Genomic DNA, 21,608 nt, shown 5'->3' with positions numbered 1-21,608 from the left:
TAAAGAAGCTTTGTGATGACAAGGGCATGGATCATTGTGATGACAGGGCCATTGAGAATTTTAATGACCAGGTCTTGAAACATTGTGATGAAAAGCGCATGGAGCTTGTTATGACAGGGGTCCTGGAGCATTGTGATGACAAGTGCATGCAGAATTGTGATGACAAGAGCATATAACATTGTGAGGAGAAGTGTCAAGGAGCATTGTGATGACAAGAACGTGGAGAATTGTGATGACAAGGGACATGGAGCATTGAGATGACCAGGGAATGGAGCACTGTGATGGTAAAACCCTGAAGCATTGTGATGAGAAGACCTTGGGTAATTGTGATGAGGAGCACCATGGAGCACTGTACTGACAAAGGACATGGAGCATTGTGATGACAGGTGTCAGGGAACATTGTGATGACAGAGGTCATGGAGCATTGTGATGACAAGGGCATGGAACATTGTGATCAAAAGGGCATGGAGCATTGTGATGACCAGTGTCATGGAGCATTGTGATGACATTGGCATGCAGCATTGTGATGACAAGGGACATTGAGAATTTTTATAACAATGTCATGAAGCATTGTGATGACAAGCATATGGAGCTTGCTATGACATGGGTCAGGGAGAATTTCGATGACAAGTGCATGGAGAATTGTGATGACAAGAGCATGTAACATTGTGATGAGAAGTGTCATCGAGCATTGTGATGACAAAGAGGTGGAGAATTGTGATGACAAGGGACATGGAGCATTGTGATGACTAGGGCATGGATCAATGTGATGGCAAGACAGTGGAAAATTGTGATGAGAAGGCCATGGATAATTGTGATGACGAGCATCATGGAGCATTATGATGACAAGAGCCGTGGAGCATTCTGACATAAGATATCACTTATGAAGGAAATGTAAACATGGCTACACATGAACAGAATTAGGAAAAAGAACAGAGTCTCACATTTAGAAAACATACTTATGCCTGCTTAAGGGGAAAGGAGAGGTGGGGAGATGAACAAAACCAGAGTTTGATATTAGCACAGGTACCGTTGCATAATCCAAATACAGAAGAGACAAGACCTACTCCTTCCTCAGTGAATGGGACTCAACAGCCCTATTCCCGCAGAGGAATATATCTGACTAGTAAGAATCTTAATACCTACGTATTGATATGTCTCCGTAAGGGAATCAAGTGTGTGTACACTGGCATAAACACGTCAGTGAAAATCAGCTCAAACGCATTATATAAATGAATTTCAAAAACAAAACAAAAAAACAGCGAAATTCTAACACAATTCTTTCAGGTGTTCTGATGAAACCTGGAATGACCCCATCTAAAATGACAGCTGGATGAGACTTAAGGCTGGACACTTGGGACTGAGAGGATTGGTGAGATTGGATGAGAAAATGCAGACCGTTTAAAGCAATAATGCATGCCACCAATTCCATGGTTCCCAACTCGACAGGTAAAAGGGAATATCAATACAGTTATAACATGTATGGGAAACGAAGAGAATGCACACACTGTGAATACGAAAGGATTCTAAAACTCAACTAATAGTCCCTATCCTGGTGCTCCAGTTTGAGTTTCCAACTGCTTTACTATCAAGCTCCCAACTTGGAGAGACAGACCCTTTAACCTCCTGGTTCGCACAGGTTGCCAATTTGGCAGAGGATGAAGGGGAAGAGGGAGAACCGATTAGTGAGCAGCTGTTAGGCATTTGGACGGGCATATGTCACTCTAATTTCCCGTCAGGAAGAAAAATTAACCAAAGTCTCAGCCACCCGCCAGGAACCAGTATAAGTCCTCAACCAAAATTGTGGATTTGCTGTCAGCTTACAAAAAACGAGTTGAAAAATGGAGCTCTGGGGCACAGCAATTCACAAACTGGCAGTGTAATAAAGGACAACTATCGTCCAAAAATTAGTTGAGGGTTGGCAATGAGGCGGACTTGAAAACGAGGCACAATAGCATGAAACAAATTTCAAGAGGTACTTTGGAATCGCCTTTTAAGCACAGCAAGAGGGGCTCATTGTCGACAATGATGCACTTGGCCAAAAATTGCATATGCATTTTCTCCAGAATATATTCAGGAAAAAACGCATATGCCCTTTTTAGCCCAGCAAGCAAGCGGGCAATGCAAATCTGCACTAAAGAGAAGTATCACTTCCCACCGGTCAAAAGGGGCATCCGCAAAATGTGTAAAAACCAGAAAGGCAAGACTGGCCCTGGAGAACAGGGAGCCTAGTTATGCTGATGGGCACGATGTAAACTGTCACCAGCCTTTGGAGGAGTGCAATGTGTTCCTTAAAACAGGTAACAACAGAGCTACAGAGCCACGGGCACTTCCAGTCTAGGGAATATACCTTGGGAAAACTGAAAATCAATAAGACAAAGCCACCCCAAAATTTAGGGCTGCACTGCTTACAAGAACCTCAACTAAGGTACACCTTAAGTATCTCAGCAAAGACAAAAATGTATCAAAAAATTGTGGTCCTTACATACGATGGAATATCCCTCAGCCATGAAATCAATGTCATAAGGCCAGTGGCAGCAAAATGAGTGGATTCAGGTACGATGTTTCTAAGTGAAATAAGTCACAGAGAAAAAGAAACTTATCATAAGATATCACTTATGAAGGTCCTGTAAACATGGCTACACCTGAACTGAGTTAGGAAAGAGAGCAGAGTCTCACATTTAGAAAACACTCATTGCCTGCTTAAGGGGGAAGGACAGGTGGGGTTATGCATAAAACCAGAGTTTGATATTAGTACAGGTACCGTTCCAAAAACCAACTACGGAAGAGACAATCCCTACACCTTCTTCAGTGAAAGGGACTCAAAACACCATATTTCCCGTGGAGGAATATATCTGCTTAGTAAGATTCTTAAAACCTATGTATTGATATTTCTCCGTAAGGGAATCAAGTGTGCACTAACTGGCATAAACATGGCAGTGAGAATCAGATCAAACCCAATATAAAAAGGAATTTCAAAAACAAAACAAAAAAACAGGGAAATTGTTTACAATTCCTTCAGGGGCTCTGATGAAACCTGTAATGACCCTATCTAAAATGACAGCTGGATGTGGCATAAGTCTGGACACCTGGGACTCAGAGGATTTGTGAGATTCGGTGAGCAAATGCAGACCATTTAAAGCAGTAATGTGTGGCACACATTCCAATCGTCCCAACTCTCCAGGTTGAAGGGAATACTACTACAGCTATAACATTTACGGGAAACCTAGACAATGGACACACTGTGAATACGAAAGGTTTTTAAAACTCAACTAATAATCCCTCTCCTGTTGCTCTGGTTTGAATTTCCAACTGCTTTACTATCAATCTCCCAAGTTGGAGAGACATCCCCTTTAACCTCCTGGTTCTCACATGTTGCCAATTGGCAGAGGATGAAAGGGAAGATGGACAACCAATGAGAGAGTAGCTGTTAGGCATTTGGACGGGCACATGTCACTCTAATTTCCCGGCAGGAAGAAGAATTAATCAAAGTCTCAGCCACTCGCCGGAACCAGTAGAGGTCCTGAACCAAAATTTTGGACTTGCGGTCAGCTCACAAAAAACGAGTTGAAAAATGGAGCTCAGGGGCACAGCTCTTCACAAAAGGGCAGAGTAATAAAGGAAAAATATCGTTCAAAAATCTTTTGAGGGAAGGCAACGAGGTGGACTTCAACGTGAGCCAGAATAGCAGGAAAGAGATTTCAAGAGGTACATTGGACTCGCCTTTAAAGCACAGGAAGAGGGACACAACTTCGACAATGATGCAATGCGCCAAAAAGGGAGTATGCGTTTTCTCCTGAATATATTGAGGAGAAAACGCATAGGCCATTTTTGGTCAAGCAAGGAAGTGGGCAATGCAAATCTGCACTACAATGCAGTATCACTTCCCACCAGACAAAAGGGACATCCGCACAATGTGTAAAAACTAGAAAGGCAACACTGGCCCTGGAGAAAAGGGAGCCTAGTTATGCTGATGGGCGGGATGTGAATTGCCAACTGCCTCTCTGGAGGAGTGCATTTTGTTCCCTAAAACAAGTAAACAACAGAGCTACAGAGCCAAAGGCACTTCCAGTCTAGGGAATATACCCTGGGAAAACTGAAAGTCAATAAGACAGAGCCACCCCAAAATTTAGGGCCGCACTGCTTACAAGAACCTCAACTTGGTTACACCTGAAATATCCCAGGAAAGACAAAAATGGTTCAAGAAATTGTGGTAATTATGTACGATGGAATATCCCTCAGCCATGAAATCAAAGTCATAAGGCCAGTAGCAGCAAAATGAGTGGATTCAGGTACGATGATTCTAAGTGAAATAAGTCACAGAGAAAAAGAAACTTATCATAAGATATCACTTATGAAGGTCCTGTAAACATGGCTACACATGAACTGAGTTAGGAAAGAGAACAGAGTCTCACCTTTAGAAAACACTCTTATGCCTGCTTAAGGGGGAAGGAGAGGTGGGGTGATGCATAAAACCAGAGTTTGATATTAGTACAAGTCCCGTTCCAAAAACCAACTACGGAAGAGACAATCCCTACACCTTCCTCAGTGAAAGGACTCAAAACCCCATATTTCCCGCAGAGGAATATATCTGCTTAGTAAGAATCTTAAAACCTATGTATTGATATGTCTCCATAAGGGAATGAAGTGTGCCCTAACTGGCATAAACATGGCAGTGAGAATCAGCTCAAACCCACTAAGGAGGTATTTCAATAACAAAACAAAAACCAGGGAAATTCTTTACAATTCCTTTAGGGGCTCTGATGAAACCTGGAATGACCTTATCTACAATGACAGCAGGATGTGGCATAAGGCTGGACACTTGGGACTGAGAGGATTGGTGAGAGTCGGTGACCAAATGCAGACCATTTAGAGCAATAATGTGTGGCACACATTCCATGTGTCCCAACTCTCCAGTTTGAAGGGAATATTACTACAGCTATAACATGTACAGGAAACGTAGAGAATGGACACACTGTGAATACGAAAGGTTTCTAAAGCTCAACTAATATTCCCTTTCCTGGTGCTTCGATTTGAATTTCCAAATGCTTTACTATCAATCTCCCAACTAGGACAGACAGCCCCCCCTTTAACCTCCTGTTTCTCACATGTTGTCAATTTGGCGGAGGATGAAAGGGAAGATGGACAACCAATGAGAGAGTAGCTGTTAGGCATTTGGACCGGCATTAGTCACTCTAATTTCCTGGAAGGAAGAAGTATTAGCCAAAGTCTCAGCCACCCGCCGGGAACCACTATAGGTCCTGAACCAAAATTTTGGACTTGCGGTCAGCTCACAAGAAACAAGTTGAAAAATGGAGCTCAGGGGCACAGCAATTCACAAACTGGCAGAGTAATTAAGAAAAACTATCGTCAAAAAATCTGTTGAGGGAAGGCAACGAGGTAGACTTGAAAGCGAGCCAGAATAGCAGGAAACAGATTTCAAGAGTTAAATTGGATTCGCCTTTAAAGCACAAGAAGAGGGGCACAACTTCGACAATGATGCAATGGGCCAAAAAGTGCGTATGTGTTTTATCCTGAACATATTCAGGAGAAAATGCATACGCCCTTTTTGGCCCAGCAAGAAAGCAGGCAATGCAAATCTGCACTACAAAGCAGTATCACTTGCCACTGGACAAAAGGGACATCCACAAAATGTGTAAAAAGCAGAAAGGCAACACAGGCCCTGGAGAAGAGGGAGCCTAGTTATGCTGATGGGCGGGATGTAAATTGGCAACTCCCTCTCTGGAGGAGTGTATTGTGTTTCCTAATACAAGTAAACAACAGCGCTACAGAGCCAAGTGCACTTCCAGTCTAGGGAATATACTTTGGGAAAACTGAAAATCAATAAGACAGAGCCACCCCAAAATTTAGGGCTGCACTGCTTACAAGAACCTCAACATGGGTACACCTGAAATATCCCAGGAAAGACAAAAATGGTTCAAGAAATTGTGGTAATTACGTACAATGGAATATCCCTCAGCCATGAAATCAATGTCATAAGGCCAGTAGCAGCAAAATGACAGGATTCAGGTACGATGATTCTAAGTGGAATAAGTCACAGAGAAATAGAAACTTATCATAAGATATCACTTATGAAGGTCTTGTAAACATGGCTACACATGAACTGAGTTAGGAAAGAGAACAGAGTCTCACATTTAGAAAACACTCTTATGCCTGCTTAAGGGGGAAGGAGATGTGGGGTGATGCTTAAAACCAGAGTTTGATATTAGTACAGGTACCGTTCCAAAAAGCAAATACGGAATAGACAAGACCTACCCCATCCTCAGTAAAAGTGACTCAAAACCCATAATTTCCCACCGAGGAATATATCTGCTTAGGAAGAATCTTAAAACCTATGTATTGATATGTCTCCATAAGGGAATCAAGTGTGTCTAGACTGGCATAAACATGGCAGTGAGAATCAGCTCAAACCCACTTTAAAAAGGAATTTCAAAAACAAAACAAAAAAACAGGGGAATTCTTTTCAAATCCTTCAGGGGCTCTGATGAAACCTGGAATGACCCTATCTACAAAGAAAGCCGGATGTGGCGTAAGGCAGGACACTTGGGACTGAGAGGATTGGTGAGATTCGGTGAGCAAATGCAGACCATTTAAAGCAATAATGCGTGGCACACATTCCACGGGTCCCAACTCTCCAGGTTGAAGGGAATAATACTACAGCTATAACATGTACGGGAAACCTAGAGAATGGACACACTGTGAATACGAAAGGTTTCTAAAACTCAACTAATATTCCCTCTCCTGGTGCTCTGGTCTGATTTCAAACTGCTTTACTATCAATCTCCCAACTTGGAGAGACAGCCCCTTTAACCGCCTGGTTCGCACAGGTTGTCAATTTGGCAGAGGATGAAAGGGAAGAGGGAGAACCAATGAGAGAGTAGCTGTTAGACATTTGGACGGGCACATGTCACTCTAATTTCCCGGCATTAAGAAGAATTAACCAAAGTCTCAGCCACCCACCCGGAACCAGTATAGGTCCTTAACCAAAATATTGGACTTGCAGTCAGCTCACAAAAAAACGAGTTGAAAAATGGAACTCAGGGGCACTGCAATTGACAAACTGGCAGAGTAATAAAGGACAACTATCGTCCAAAAATCTTTTGAGGGAAGGCAACGAGGTGGACTTGAAAGCGGACCAGAATAGCAGGAAACAGATTTCAAGAGGTACATTGGAATCGCATTTAAAGCACAGGAAGAGGGGCACAACTTCGACAATGATGCACTTGGCCGAACAGGGCGTGTGCGTTTTCTACTGAATATATTCAGGAGAAAACACATACGCCCTTTTTGGCCGAGCAAGCAAGCGGGCAGTGCAAATCTGCACTACAAATAAGTATCACTACCCACCAGTCAAAACGGACATCGCAAAATGTGTTAAAACCAGAAAGGCAAGACATTCCCTGGAGAACAGGGAGCCTAGTTATGCTGATGGACAGGATGTAAATTGCCAATTGCCTCTCTGGAGGAGTGCATTGTGTTTGCTAAAACAAGTAAAAAACAGAGCTACAGAGCCGAGGGCACTTCCAGTCTATGGAATATATCTTGGGAGATATGAAAATCAATAAGACAGAGCCACCCCAAAATTTACGGCTGCTCTGCTTACAAGAAACTCAACTTGGGTACACCTTAAATATCCTTGGAAAGACAAAAATGGTTCAAGAAATTTTGTTACTTACGTACGATGGAATATCCATCAGCCATGAAATCAATGTCATAAGGCCAGTAGCAGCAAAATGAGTGGATTTAGGTACTATGTTTCTAAGTGAAATAAGTCACAGAGAAAAAGAAACTTATCATAAGATATCACTTATGAAGTTCCTGTAAACATGGCTACACATGAACTGATCTAGGAAGGAGAACAGAGTCTCCCATTTAGAAAACACTCTTATGCTTGCTTAAGGGGGAAGGAGAGGTGGGGTGATGCATAAAACCAGAGTTTGGTAGTAGTACAGGTATCGTTCCAAAAACCAAATGAGGAATAGACAAGACCTACACTTTCCGCAGTGAAAGGGACTCAAACACCATATTTCCCGCAGAGGAATATATCTGCTTAGTAAAAATCTTAAAACCTATGTATTGATATGTATCCGTAAGGGAATCTAGTGTGTCTAGACTGGCATAAACATGGCAGTGAGAATCAGATCAAACACCCTATAAAAAGGAATTTCAAAAATAAAACAAAAAAACAGGGAAATGCTTTACAATTCCTTCAGGGTCTCTGATGAAACCTGGAATGACCCTATCTACAACGACAGCTGTATGTGGCATAAGGCTGGACACTTGGGACTGAGAGGATTGGTGAGTTTTGGTGAGCAAATGCAGACCATTTAAATCAATAATGAGTGGCACACACTGAAATGGTTCCAACTCTCTAGGTTGAAGGATATATTACTACAGCTATAACATGTACAGGAAACCTAGAGAATGGACAAGCTGTGAATACGAAAGGTTTCTGAAACTCAAAAATAGTCCCACTCCTGGTGCTCCAGTTTGAATTTCCAAATGCTTTACTATCAATCCCCCAACGTGGAGAGACAAACCCTTTAACCTGCTTGTTAGCACAGGTTGCCAATTTGGCAGAGGATGAAAGGGAAGAGGGAGAACCAATGAGAGAGTAGCTGTTAGGCATTTGGACGGGCACATGACACTCAAATTTCCCGGCAGGAAGAAGAATTAACCAAAGTCTCAGCCACCCGCCGGGAACCAGTATAGGTCCTGAACCAAAATTTTGGACTTGCAGTCAGCTCACAAAAAACGAGTTGAAAAATGGAACTCAGGGGCACTGCAATTGACAAACTGGCAGAGTAATAAAGGACAACTATCGTCCAAAAATCTTTTGAGGGAAGGCATCGAGGTGGACTTGAAAGCGGACCAGAATAGCAGGAAACAGATTTCAAGAGGTACATTGGAATCGCCTTTAAAGCACAGGAAGAGGGGCACAACTTCGTCAATGATGCACTTGGCCAAACAGCGCGTGTGCGTTTTCTCCTGAATATATTCAGGAGAAAACGCATACGCCCTTTTTGGCCGAGCAAGCAAGCGGGCAATGCAAATCTGCACTACAAAGAAGTATCACTACCCACCAGTCAAAACGGACATCGCAAAATGTGTTAAAATCAGAAAGGCAAGACATGCCCTGGAGAACAGGGAGCCTAGTTATGCTAATGGACAGGATGTAAATTGCCAATTGCCTCTCTGGAGGAGTGCATTGTGTTCGCTAAAACAAGTAAAAAACAGAGCTACTGAGCCGAGGGCACTTCCAGTCTATGGAATATATCCTGGGAGATATGAAAATCAATAAGACAGAGCCACCCCAAAATTTACGGCTGCTCTGCTTACAAGAACCTCAACTTGGGTACACCATAAATGTCCCAGGAAAGACAAAAATGGTTCAAGTAATTGTGGTACTTATGTACGATGGAATATCCCTCAGCCATGAAATCAATGTCATAAGGCCACTAGCAGCAACATGAGAGGATTCAGGTACGAAGATTCTAAGTGAAATAAGTAACAGAGAAAAAGAAACTTATCATAAGATATCACTTAAGAAGGTCCTGTAAACATGGCTACACATGAACCGAGTTAGGAAAGAGAACAGAGTCTCACATTCAGAAAACATCCTTATGCCTTCTTAAGGGGGAAGGAGAGGTGGGGTGATGCATAAAACCAGAGATTGATATTAATACAGGTACCGTTCCAAAATCCAGTTACGGAATAGACAAGACCTAAACTTTCCTCAGTTAAAGGGACTCAAAACCCCATATTTCCCGTAGAGGAATATATCTGACTAGTATAAATCTTAAAACCTATGTATCTATATGTCTCCATAAGGGAATCAAGTGTGTCTAGACTGGCATAAATATGGCAGTGAGAATCAGCTCAAACCCACTAAGGAGGTATTTCAATAACAAAACAAAAAAAACAGGGAAATTCTTTACAATTCTTTCAGGGGCTCTGATGAAACCTGGAATGACCTTATCTACAAGGACAGCTGGATGTGGCATAAGGCTGGACACTTGGGACTGAGAGGATTGGTGAGAGTCGGTGAGCAAATGCAGACCATTTAGAGCAATAATGTGTGGCACACATTCCAAAGGTCCCAACTCTCCAGGTTGAAGGGAATACTACTACAGCTATAACATTTACGGAAAACCTAGACAATGGACACACTGTGAATACGAAAGGTTTTTAAAACTCAACTAATAATCCCTCTCCTGTTGCTCTGGTTTGAATTTCCAACTGCTTTACTATCAATCTCCCAACTTAGAGAGACAGCCCCTTTAACCTCCTGGTTCTCACATGTTGCCAATTGGCAGAGGATGAAAGGTAAGATGGAGAACCAATGAGAGAATTGCTGTTAGGCATTTGGACTGGCACATGTCACTCTAACTCCCCGGCAGGAAGAAGAATTAACCAAAGTCTCAGCCACCCGCCGGGAACCAGTATAGGTCCTGAAGCACAATTTTGGACTTGTGGTCAGCTCACAAAAAACGAGTTGAAAAATGGTGCTCAGGGGCACAGCAATTCACAAACTGGCAGAGTAATAAAGGACAACTATCGTCCAAAAATCTGTTGAGGGAAGGCAACGAGGCGGACTTGAAAGCGATTCAGAAATGCAGGAAACAGATTTAAAGAGGTACATTGGAATCACCTTTAAATCACAGGAAGAGGGGCACAACTTCGACAATAATGCACTTGGCCAAAAAGGGCGTATGCGTTTTCTCCTGAATATATTCAGGAGAAAAAGCATATGCCCTTTTAGGCCAAGCAAGCAAGGAGGCAATGCAAATTTGCACTAAAAAGAAGTATCACTTCCCACCGGTCAAAAGGGACATCTGCAAAATATGTAAAAACCAGAAAGGCAAGACAGGCCCTGAAGAACAGGGAGCCTAGTTATGCTGATGGGCCGGATGTTAATTGCCAACTGCCTCTCTGGAGGAGTGCAGTGTGTTCCCTAAAACAAGTAAACAACAGAGCTACAGAGCCAAGGGCACTTCCAGTCTAGGGAATAAACATTGGGAAAACTGAAAATCAATAAGACAGAGCCACCCCAAAATTTAGGGCTGCACTGCTTACAAGAACCTCAACCTGGGTACACCTTAAATATCCCAGGAAAGACAAAAATGGTTCAAGAAATTGTGTTACTTACGTACGATGTAATATCCATCAGCCATGAAATCAATGTCATAAGGCCAGTAGCAGCAAAATGAGTGGATTCAGGTACGATGTTTCTAAGTGAAATAAGTCACAGAGAAAAAGAGACTTATTATAAGATATCACTTATGAAGTTCCTGTAAACATGGCTACACATGAACTGATTTAGGAAGGAGAAAAGAGTCTCCCATTTAGAAAACACTTATGCCTGCTTAAGGGGGAAGGAGAGGTGGGGTGATGCATAAAACCAGAGTTTGCTAGTAGTACAGGTATCGTTCCAAAAACCAAATGAGTAATAGACAAGACCTACACTTTCCGCAGTGAAAGGGACTCAAACCCCATATTTTCCGCAGAGGAATATATCTGATTAGTAACAATCTTAAAACCTATGTATTGATATGTCTCCATTAGGGAATAAAGTGTGTCTAGACTGGCATAAACATGGCAGTGAGAATCAGCTCAAACCCACTATAAAAAGGAATTTCAAAATTAAAATAAAAAAAACAGGGAAATGCTTAACAATTCCTTCAGGGTCTCTGATGAAACCTGGAATGACCCTATCTACAACGACAGCTGTATGTGGCATAAGGCTGGACACTTGGAACTGAGAGGATTGGTGAGTTTTGGTGAGCAAATGCAGACCATTTAAATCAATAATGCATGGCACACATTGCAATGGTCCCAACTCTCTAGGTTGAAGGGAATATTACTACAGCTATAACATGTACAGGAAACCTAGAGAATGGACACACTGTGAATACGAAAGATTTCTGAAACTCAACAATAGTCCCTCTCCTGGTGCTCCGGTTTGAATTTCCAACTGCTTTACTATCAATCTCCCAAATTGGAGAGACAGGCCCTTTAACCTGCTTGTTAGCACAGGTTGCCAATTTGGTAGAGGATGAAAGGGAAGAGGGAGAACCAATGAGAGATTAGCTGTTATGAATTTGGATGGGCACATGACACTCAAATTTCCCAGCAGGAAGAAGAATTAACCAAAGTCTCAGCCACCCGCCGGGAACCAGTATAGGTCCTGAACCAAAATTTTGGACTTGCGGTCAGATCACAAAAAACGAGTTGATAAATGGAACTCAGGGGCACTGCAATTGACAATCTGGCAGAGTATTAAAGCACAACTATCGTCCAAAAATCTTGACGGAAGGCAACGAGGTGGACTTGAAAGAGAACCAGAATAGCAGGAAACAAATTTCATGAGGTACATTGGAATCACCTTTAAAGCACAGGAAGAGGGGCACAACTTCGACAATGATGCACTGGGCCAAACAGGGTGTATGCGTTTTCTCCTGAATATATTCAGGAGAAAACGCATACGACCTTTACAGCCAAGCAAGCAAGCGGGCAATGCAAACCTGCACTACAAGAAGTATCATTACCCACCAGTCAAAACGGACATCGCAAAATGTGTAAAAACCAGAAAGCAAGACAGGCCCTGGAGAACAGGGAGCCTAGTTATGCTGATGGGCAGGATGTAAATTGCCAACTGCCTCTCTGGAGGAGTGCACTGTGTTCATTAAAACAAGTAAAAAACAGAGCTACAGAGCCGAGGGCACCTCCAGTCTATGGAATATATCTTGGGAGAAATGAAAATCAATAAGACAGAGCCACCCCACGATTTAGGGCTGCTCTGCTTACAAGAACATCAAAATGGGTACACAATAAATGTCCCAGGAAAGACAAAAATGGTTCAAGAAATTGTGGTACTTTCGTACGATGGAATATCCCTCAGCCATGAAATCAATGTCATAAGGCCAGTAGCAGCAAAATGAGTGGATTCAGGTACGATGATTCTAAGTGAAATAAGTCACAGAGAAAAAGTAACTTATCATAAGATATCACTTATGAAGGTCCTGTAAACATGGCTACACATGAAATGAGTTAGGAAAGACAACTGAGTCTCACATTTAGAAAACATTCTTATGCCTGCCTAAGGGGGAAGGAGAGGTGAGGTGATGCATAAAACCAGAGTTTGATATTAGTACAGGTACAGTTCCAAAAACCAGCTACGGATTATACAAGTCCTACACCTTCGTCAGTGAAAGGGACTCAAAACACCATATTTCCCGCAGAGGAATATATCTGACTAGTAAGAATCTTAAAACCTATGTATTGATATGTTGCTGTAAGCGAATCAAGTGTGTCTAGACTGGCATAAACATGGCAGTGAGAATCAGCTCAAACCCACTATAAAAAGGAATTTCAAAAACCAAACAAAAAAATAGGGAAATTCTTTACAATTCTTTCAGGGTCTCTGAGGAAACCTGGAATGACCCTATCTACAAAGACAGCTGTATGTGGCATAAGGATGGACACTGGGGACTGAAAGGATTGGTGAGATTGGGTCAGCAAAAGCAGACCATTTAAAGCAATAATGCGTGGCACACATTCCAAGGGTCCCAACTCTTCAGGTTGATGGGAATATTACTACAGCTATAACATGTACGGGAAAGCAAGAGATTGGACACACTGTGAATACAAATGGTTTCTAAAACTCAACTAATAGTCCCTCTCCTGGTGCTTCGGTTTGAATTTCCAACTGCTTTACTATCAATCTCCCAACTTGAAGAGACAACCCCTTTAACCTGCTGGTTCTCACAGGTTGCAAAATAGGCAGAGGATGAAAGGAAAGATGGAGAACCAATGAGTGAGTAGCTGTTAGGCATTTGGACGGGCACATGTCACTCTAATTTCCCGGCAGGAAGTAGAATTAACCAAAGTCTCAGCCACCAGCCAGGAACCAATTTAGATCCTGAAGCAAAATTTTGTACTTGCGGTCAGCTCACAAAAAACGAGTTGAAAAATGGAGCTCATGGGCACAGCAATTCACAAACTAGCAGAGTAATAAAGGGCAACTATCGTCCAAAAATCTGTTGAGGGAAGGTAACGAGGCGAAATTGAAAGGGAGGAAGAATAGCAGGAAACAGATTTCAAGAGGTACATTGGAATCGTCTTTAAAGCACAGGAAGAGGGGCACAATTTCGACCATGATGCACTTGCCCAAAAAGGGCGTATGTGTTTCCTCCTGAATATAATCAGGAGGAAACGCATACGCCCTTTTTGGCCAAGCAAGCAAGCGGGTAATGCAATTCTGCAGTACAAAGAAGTATCACTTCCCAGCGGTCAAAAGGGACATCTGCTAAATGTGTAAAAACCAGAAAGGCAAGACAGGCGCTGGAGAACAGGGAGCCTAGTTATGCTGATGGGCAGGATGTAAATTGCCAACCGCCTCTCTGGAGGAGTGCAATGTGTTCCCTAAGAAAATTAAACAACAGAGCTACAGAGCCAAGGGCAATTCCAGTGTTGGGAGTATACCTTGGGAAAACTGAAAATCAATAAGAGAGAGCCACCCCAAAATTTAGGGCTGCACTGTTTACAAGAACCTCAACTTGGGTACACCTTAAATATCCAAGGAAAGACAAAATTGGTTCAAGAAATTTTGGTACTTTCGTACGATGGATTATCCCTCAGCCATGAAATCAATGTCATAAGGCCAGTAGCAGCAAAATGAGTGGATTCAGGTATGATGATTCTAAGTGAAATAAGTCACAGAGAAAAAGAAACTTATCATAAGATATCACTTATGAAGGTCCTGTAAACATGGCTACACATGAACAGAGTGAGGAAAGAGAAAAGAGCCTCTCATTTAGAAAATACTCTTATGCCTGCTTAAGGGGAAAGGAGAGGAGGGGTGATGCATAAAACCAGAGTTTGATATTCGTACAGGTACCATTCAAAAAACCAAATATCGAATAGTCAAGACCTACACCTTCCTCAGTGAAAGGGAATCAAAACCCCATATTTCCCGCAGAGGAATATATCTGACTAGTAATAATCTTAAAACCTATATATTGATATGTCTCCATAAGGGAAACAAGTATGTCTAGACTGGCATTAACATGGCAGTGAGAATCAGCTCAAACCCACTATAAAAAGGAATTTCAAAAACAACCAAAAAAAAAAAAAACCGGGAAATTCTTTACATTTCCTTCAGGGGCTCTGATGAAACCTGGAATGACCCTATCTACAATGACAGCTGGATGTGGCATAAGGCTGGAAACTTGGGACTGAGAGGATTGGTGAGATTCGGTGAGCAAATGCAGACCTTTTAAAGCAATAATGCCTGGCACACATTCCAAGGGTCCCAACTCTCCTGGTTGAAGGGAATATTACTACAGCTATAACAAATACGGGAAACCTAGAGAATGGACACACTGTGAATACGAAAGGTTTCTAAAACTCAACTAATAGTCCCCTTCCTGGTGCTCCGGTTTGACTTTCCAACTGATTTACTATCAATCTCCCAACTTGGAGAGACAGCCCCTTTAACCTCCTGGTTCGCACAGATTGCCAATTTGGCAGAGGATTAAAGGGAAGAGGGAGAAACAATGAGAGAGTAGTTGTTAGGCATTAGGACGGGCACATGCCACTCTAATTTCTCGGCAGGAGGAAGAATTAAGCAAAGTCTCAGCCACCCTCAGGGAACCAGTATAGGTCCTGAACAAAAATTTTGGACTTGGGTTCAGCTCACAAAAAACAAGTTGAAAATGGAGCTCAGGGGTACAGCAATTCACAAACTGGCAGAGTAATAAAGGACAACTATCGTCCAACAATCTGTTGAGGAAAGGCAACGAGGCGGACTTAAAAGCGAGCGAGAATAGCAAGAAACAGATTTCAAGAGGTACATTGGAATCACCTTTAAAGCACAGGAAGAGTGTCACAACTTCAACAATGATGCACTTGGCCAAAAAGGGCGTATGCGTTTTCTCCTAAATGTATTCAGGAGAAAAGGCATACGCCCTTTTTGGCCAAGCAAGCAAGCGGGCAATGCAAATCAGCACTACAAAGAAGTATCACTTCCCACCTGTCAAAAGGAACATCCACAAAATGTGTAAAAACCAGAAAGACAAGACAGGCCCTGGAGAACAGGGAGCCTAGTTATGCTGATGGGCGGGATGTAAATTGCCAACTGCCTCTCTGGAGGGGTGCATTGTGTTCCCTAAAGCAAGTAAACAACAGAGCTACAGAGCCAAGGGCACTTCCACTCTAGGGAATATACCTTGGGAAAACTGAAAATCAATAAGACAGAGATACCCCAAAATTTATGGCTGCACTGTTTACAAAAACCTCAACTTGGGTACACCTTAAATATCCCAGGAAAGACAAAAATGGTTAAAGAAATTGTGTTACTTATGTACGATGGAATAGCCCTCAACCATGAAATCAATGTCATAAGGCCAGTAGCGGCAAAATGAGTGGATTCAGGTACGATGATTGTAAGTGAAATAAGTCACAGAGAAAAAGAAACTTATCATAAGATATCACTTATGAAGGTCCAGTTAACATGGCTACACATGAACTGAGTTAGGAAAGAGAGCAGAGTCTCACATTTAGAAAAAACTCTTATGCCTGCTCAAGGTATAAAGAGAGGTGGGATGATGCATAAAACCAGAGTTTGATATGAATACAGGTACTGTTCCAAAAACCAACTACGGAATAGTCAAGACCTACACCTTCCTCAGTGAAAGGGACTCCAAACCCCATATTTCCCGCAGAGGAATATATCTGATTAGTAAGAATCTTAAAACCTATGTATTGATATGTCTCCGTAAGTGAATCAAGTGTGTCTAGACTGGCATAAACATGGCAGTGAGAATCAGCTCAAACCCACTATAAAAAGGAATTTCAAAAACATAACAAAAAAACAGGGAAATTCTTTACAATTCCTGCAGTGGCTCTGATGAAACCTGGAATGACCCTATCTACAATGATAGCTGGATGTGGCATAAGGCTGGACACTTGGGACTGAGAGTATTGGTGACATTCAGTGAGCAAATGCAGACCATTTAAAGCAATAATGCTTGGCACACATTCCAAGGGTCCCAACTCTCCAGGTTGAAGGGAATATTACTACAGCTATAACATGTATGGGAAACCTAGAGAATGGACACACTCTGAATACAAAAAGTTTCTAAAACTCAACTAAGAGTCCCTCTTATGGTGCTCCGGTTTGAATTTCCAACTGCTTTAGTATCAATCTCCCATCTTGGAGAGACATCCCCTTTAACATCCTGGTTAGCACAGGTTGCCAATTTGGCAGAAGATGAAAGGGAAGATGGAGAACCAATGAGAGAATAGCTGTTAGGCATTTGGACGGACACATGTCACTCCAATTTCCCATCAGGAAGACATTCTGCATCAGACGCATTCTCATGACATGCGTCATGGAGCTTTGTGATCTCCAGGGCATGGAGCATTGTGATTACACGGGTCTTGGAGCATTGTGATGAAAAAGGCATGGATCATTGTAATGAAAAAGGCATGGAGCCTTGTCATGACAGTGTTCAAGGAGCATACTGATGGCAAGAGTCTGGGAGCATTGTGATGACATGTGTATTGAACATTGTGATGACAAAGGTCATGGAACATTGTGATGAGAAGGCCATGGATAATTGTGAAGACAAGCGTCATGGGTCTTTGTGATGACAAGTGTTATGGAACATTGTGATCACAAGGGTTTGGAGCATTGTGATGACAGAGGTCATGGAGCATTTTGATTTCATTGTGATGACAATAGCATGAAGCATTATGATGAGGGGCATGGTGCAGGGTGATGACAGGGTTCATGGATCACTGAGATAAAAAGGGACATGGAGCATTGTGATTACAGGTGTCTTGTAGCATTGTGATGGCAAGGGCATGGAGCATTGTGAATGAGAAGGCCATGGAGCATTCTGATGACATGCGTCATGGAGCTTTGTTATGACAAGGGCATGGAGCATTTGTCTGAAAATTTTCATGGATTATTGGGATGATAGTGGGCATGGAGCATTGTGATGAAAAGGACACGGAACACTGTGATACATGGGTCATGGAGGATTGTAATGACAAGATCATGGAGCATTGTGATGAGAAGGGCATCGAGCATTGTGATGACAAGCGTCATGAAGATTTGCGATGATAAGGGAATGGAGCAATGTGATGAGAGGCTTCATGAAGTATTGTATGACAATGGCATGGAGCATTGTGATGCCAAGGGTCATGGAGCTTTGTGATGACAAAGGTCATGGAGCATTTGATGACAAGCGAGTGGTGCATTGTGATGATAACGGCATGTAGCATTGTGATGATAGGGGTCATGGAACATTGTGATGACAGGGGTGAAGGAGTATGGTGATGACTAGTGATGGAACATTGTGATATCAGTGGTGAGAGAGCATTTTCATAAGAAGTGCATGGAACATTGTGATGCCAAGGGTCACAGAGCATTGTGATGAAATATTCATGGAGCATTGTGGTGACAAAGGTCACAGAGACTTGTGATGATGAGGGCATGGACCATTCTGATGACAAAGTCTTGAAGCATTGTGATGACTGGAGACACGGAGCATTGTGATGACAGGTGTCATGGAGCATTGTGATGACAAGTGCATGGATCATTGTGATGACAGGGGCATGGAGAATCGGTCTGAAAAATTTCATGGATTATTGTGATGACAGTGGGCATTGCACATTGTAATGACAAGGGCATGGAACACTGTGAAGAAAAGGTTATGGAGTATTGTGAATTCAGGTGTCAGGGAGCATTGTGATGACCTATGTCATGGTGCATTGTGATGACAACGGCATGGAGCATTGTGATGACAAGTGTCATGGACGATTGTGATGACAAATGTAATGGAGCATTTTGATGACAATGGTCATGGATCATTGTGATGAAAAGGGCATGGAGCATTGTGATGACAAGGGCTTTTGAGAATTTTGATGACAAGTTCGTGAAGCACTGTGATGAAAAGCACATGGAGCTTGCTATGACAGGGGTCATGGAGCATTGCGATGACAAGTTCATGGAGAATGTGATTACAAGAGCATGTAACATTGTGATTTGAAGTGTCATGGAGCATTGTGATGGCAAGGCGGTGGAGCATTGTGATGAGAAGACCATGGATAATTGTGATGACGAGCGTCATGGAGAACTGTAATGACAAGGGGCATGGAGCATTGTGATGACAGGGGTCATGGAGAATTTTGATGACAAGTGTCATGGAGCATTCTGATGACAAGCTTGTGGAGTATTCTGATGACAATGGCGTGGAGCATTGTGATGAAAAGGGCATGGAGAATTGTGATGAAAAAGGCATACAGCCTCTTCATGACAGGGTTCGAGAAGCATTCTGACGACAAGTGTCAGGGAGCATTGTGATGACAAGTGTATTGAGCATTGTGATGACAAAGGTCATGGAGCATTGTGATGACAAGGGCATGGAGTATTGTGATGACAGGCATCATGGAGCATTGTGATGACAAGTGTTATGGAACAATGTGATCACAAGGGTTTGGAGCACTGTGATGACAGAGGTCATGGATCATTTTGATATCAAGGAGCATGGAGCATAGTGATGACATGGGTCATGGAGCATTGTGATGAGAATATCATAGAGCATTGAGCTGAAAATGTTCATGGAGTATTCTGATGAAAGGGGTCATGGAGCATTGTGATGACAAAGTCCTGGAGCACTGTGATGAGAAGACCATGGAGCCTTGTGATGGGAAGTCTCATGAGCATTCTGATGTAAAGGGGCATGGTGCATTGTGATTACAGGGGTCTTGGAGCATTGTGATGAAAAGGGCATGGAGCATTTTGATGACAATGGATTTTGAGAATTTTGATGACAAGGTCGTGAAGCACTGTGATGAAAAGCACATGGAGCTTGCTATGACAGGTGTCATGGAGCATTGTGATGACATGGACGTGGAGAAATGTGATGACAAGGGACATGGAGCACTGTGATGACCAGGGCATTGAGCATTGTGATGAGAAGGCCATGGAGAATTCTGATGACATGCGTCATGGAGCTTTGTGATGACAAGGGCATGGAGAACTGTGATTACATGGGTCATGGAATATTGTGATGACAGGGGTGAGGGAGTATTGTGATGAATAGTGATGGAATATTGTGATATCAGTGGTGAGAAGGCATTTTGAGGAGAAGTGCAAGGAGCATTGTGATGACAAGGTTTATGGAGCATTTTGATGACAAGTATGTGGAGCATTGTGATTACAAGTGCATGGTGCATTGTGATGACATGGGTTATGGAGCATTGTGCTGATACGTGCATCGAGCATTGTGATGACAAGGGTCATGGAGCATTGTGCTGACAAAGGCATGGAGCTTTGTGATGACAAGGGTCACAGAGCATTTTGATAAAAATTTCATGGAGCATTGTGGTGACAAAGGTCACAGAGCTTTGTGTGACCAGGTCATGTACCATTGTGATGACAAATGTCATGAAGCATTGTGATGACTGGAGTCATGGAGCATTGTGATAACAGGGGTCTTGTAGCATTGTGATGAAAAGGGAATGGATCTTTGTGATGAAAAAGGCATGGAGCCTTGTCATGACAGTGTTCAAGGAGCATACTGATGACAAGTGTCAGCGAACAATGTGAGGCCAAGTGTACTGAGCACTGTGGTGAAAAAGGACATGGAGCATTGTGATGAGAAGACCTTGCATAATTGTGATGATGAGCGTTATGGGGCATGTGATGAAAAGTGTTATGGAACATTGTGATCAGAAGGGTTTGGAGCATTGTGGTGACAGAGGACATGGAGCATTTTGATTTCATTGTGATGACAATAGCATGAATCATTATGATGATGGGCATGGTGCATTGTGATGACAGTGCTCATGGAGCATTGAGATGAAAAGTGGCATGGAGAATTGTGATTACATAGGTTTTGGAGCATTGTGATGACAAGGGTCATGGAGCCTTGTGATGACAAGGCCGTGGAACACTGTGATGGCAGGGGTCACGGAGCATTGTTATGACAGGTGTAATGGAGCATTGTGATGACAAGGGCATGGAGCAATGTGATGAGAGATTTCATTGAGCATTGTGATGACAAAGGCATGGAGCATTGTGATGCCAAGGGTCATGGAGCTTTGTGATGACAAATGTCATGGGGCATTTTGATGACAAAGGCGTGGTGCATTGTGATGAGAAGGGCTGGGAGCATTGTGATGACAGGGTCATGGAGCAATTTGAATAAATGTGTCATGGAATATTTTGATGACATTAGTTATGGAACATTGTGATGTCAGGGGTCATGAAGCATTGTGATGAAATGTGTCATGGAGAATTTTGTGACAGGGGTTATGGAACATTGTGATGTCAGCGGTCATGGAGCATTGTGATGATAAGGGCATGTAGCACTGTGATGACAGTGGTCATGGAACATTGTGATGTCAGGAGTGAGCGAGTATTGTGATGACTAGTGATGGAACATTGTGATATATGTGGTGAGAGAGCATTTTGATGAGAAGTGCATGGAGCATTGTGATGACAAGTTTTATGGAGCATAGCGATGAAAAGGATGTGGAGCATTGTGATGAAAAGAGCATAGCACATTGTGATG

This window comes from Hyperoodon ampullatus (genome assembly GCF_949752795.1).
Source record: "Hyperoodon ampullatus genome assembly, contig: SUPER_X_unloc_1, whole genome shotgun sequence".
Taxonomy (NCBI): Eukaryota; Metazoa; Chordata; class Mammalia; order Artiodactyla; family Ziphiidae; genus Hyperoodon; species Hyperoodon ampullatus.
Note: the sequence above shows the minus strand (reverse complement) of the source record.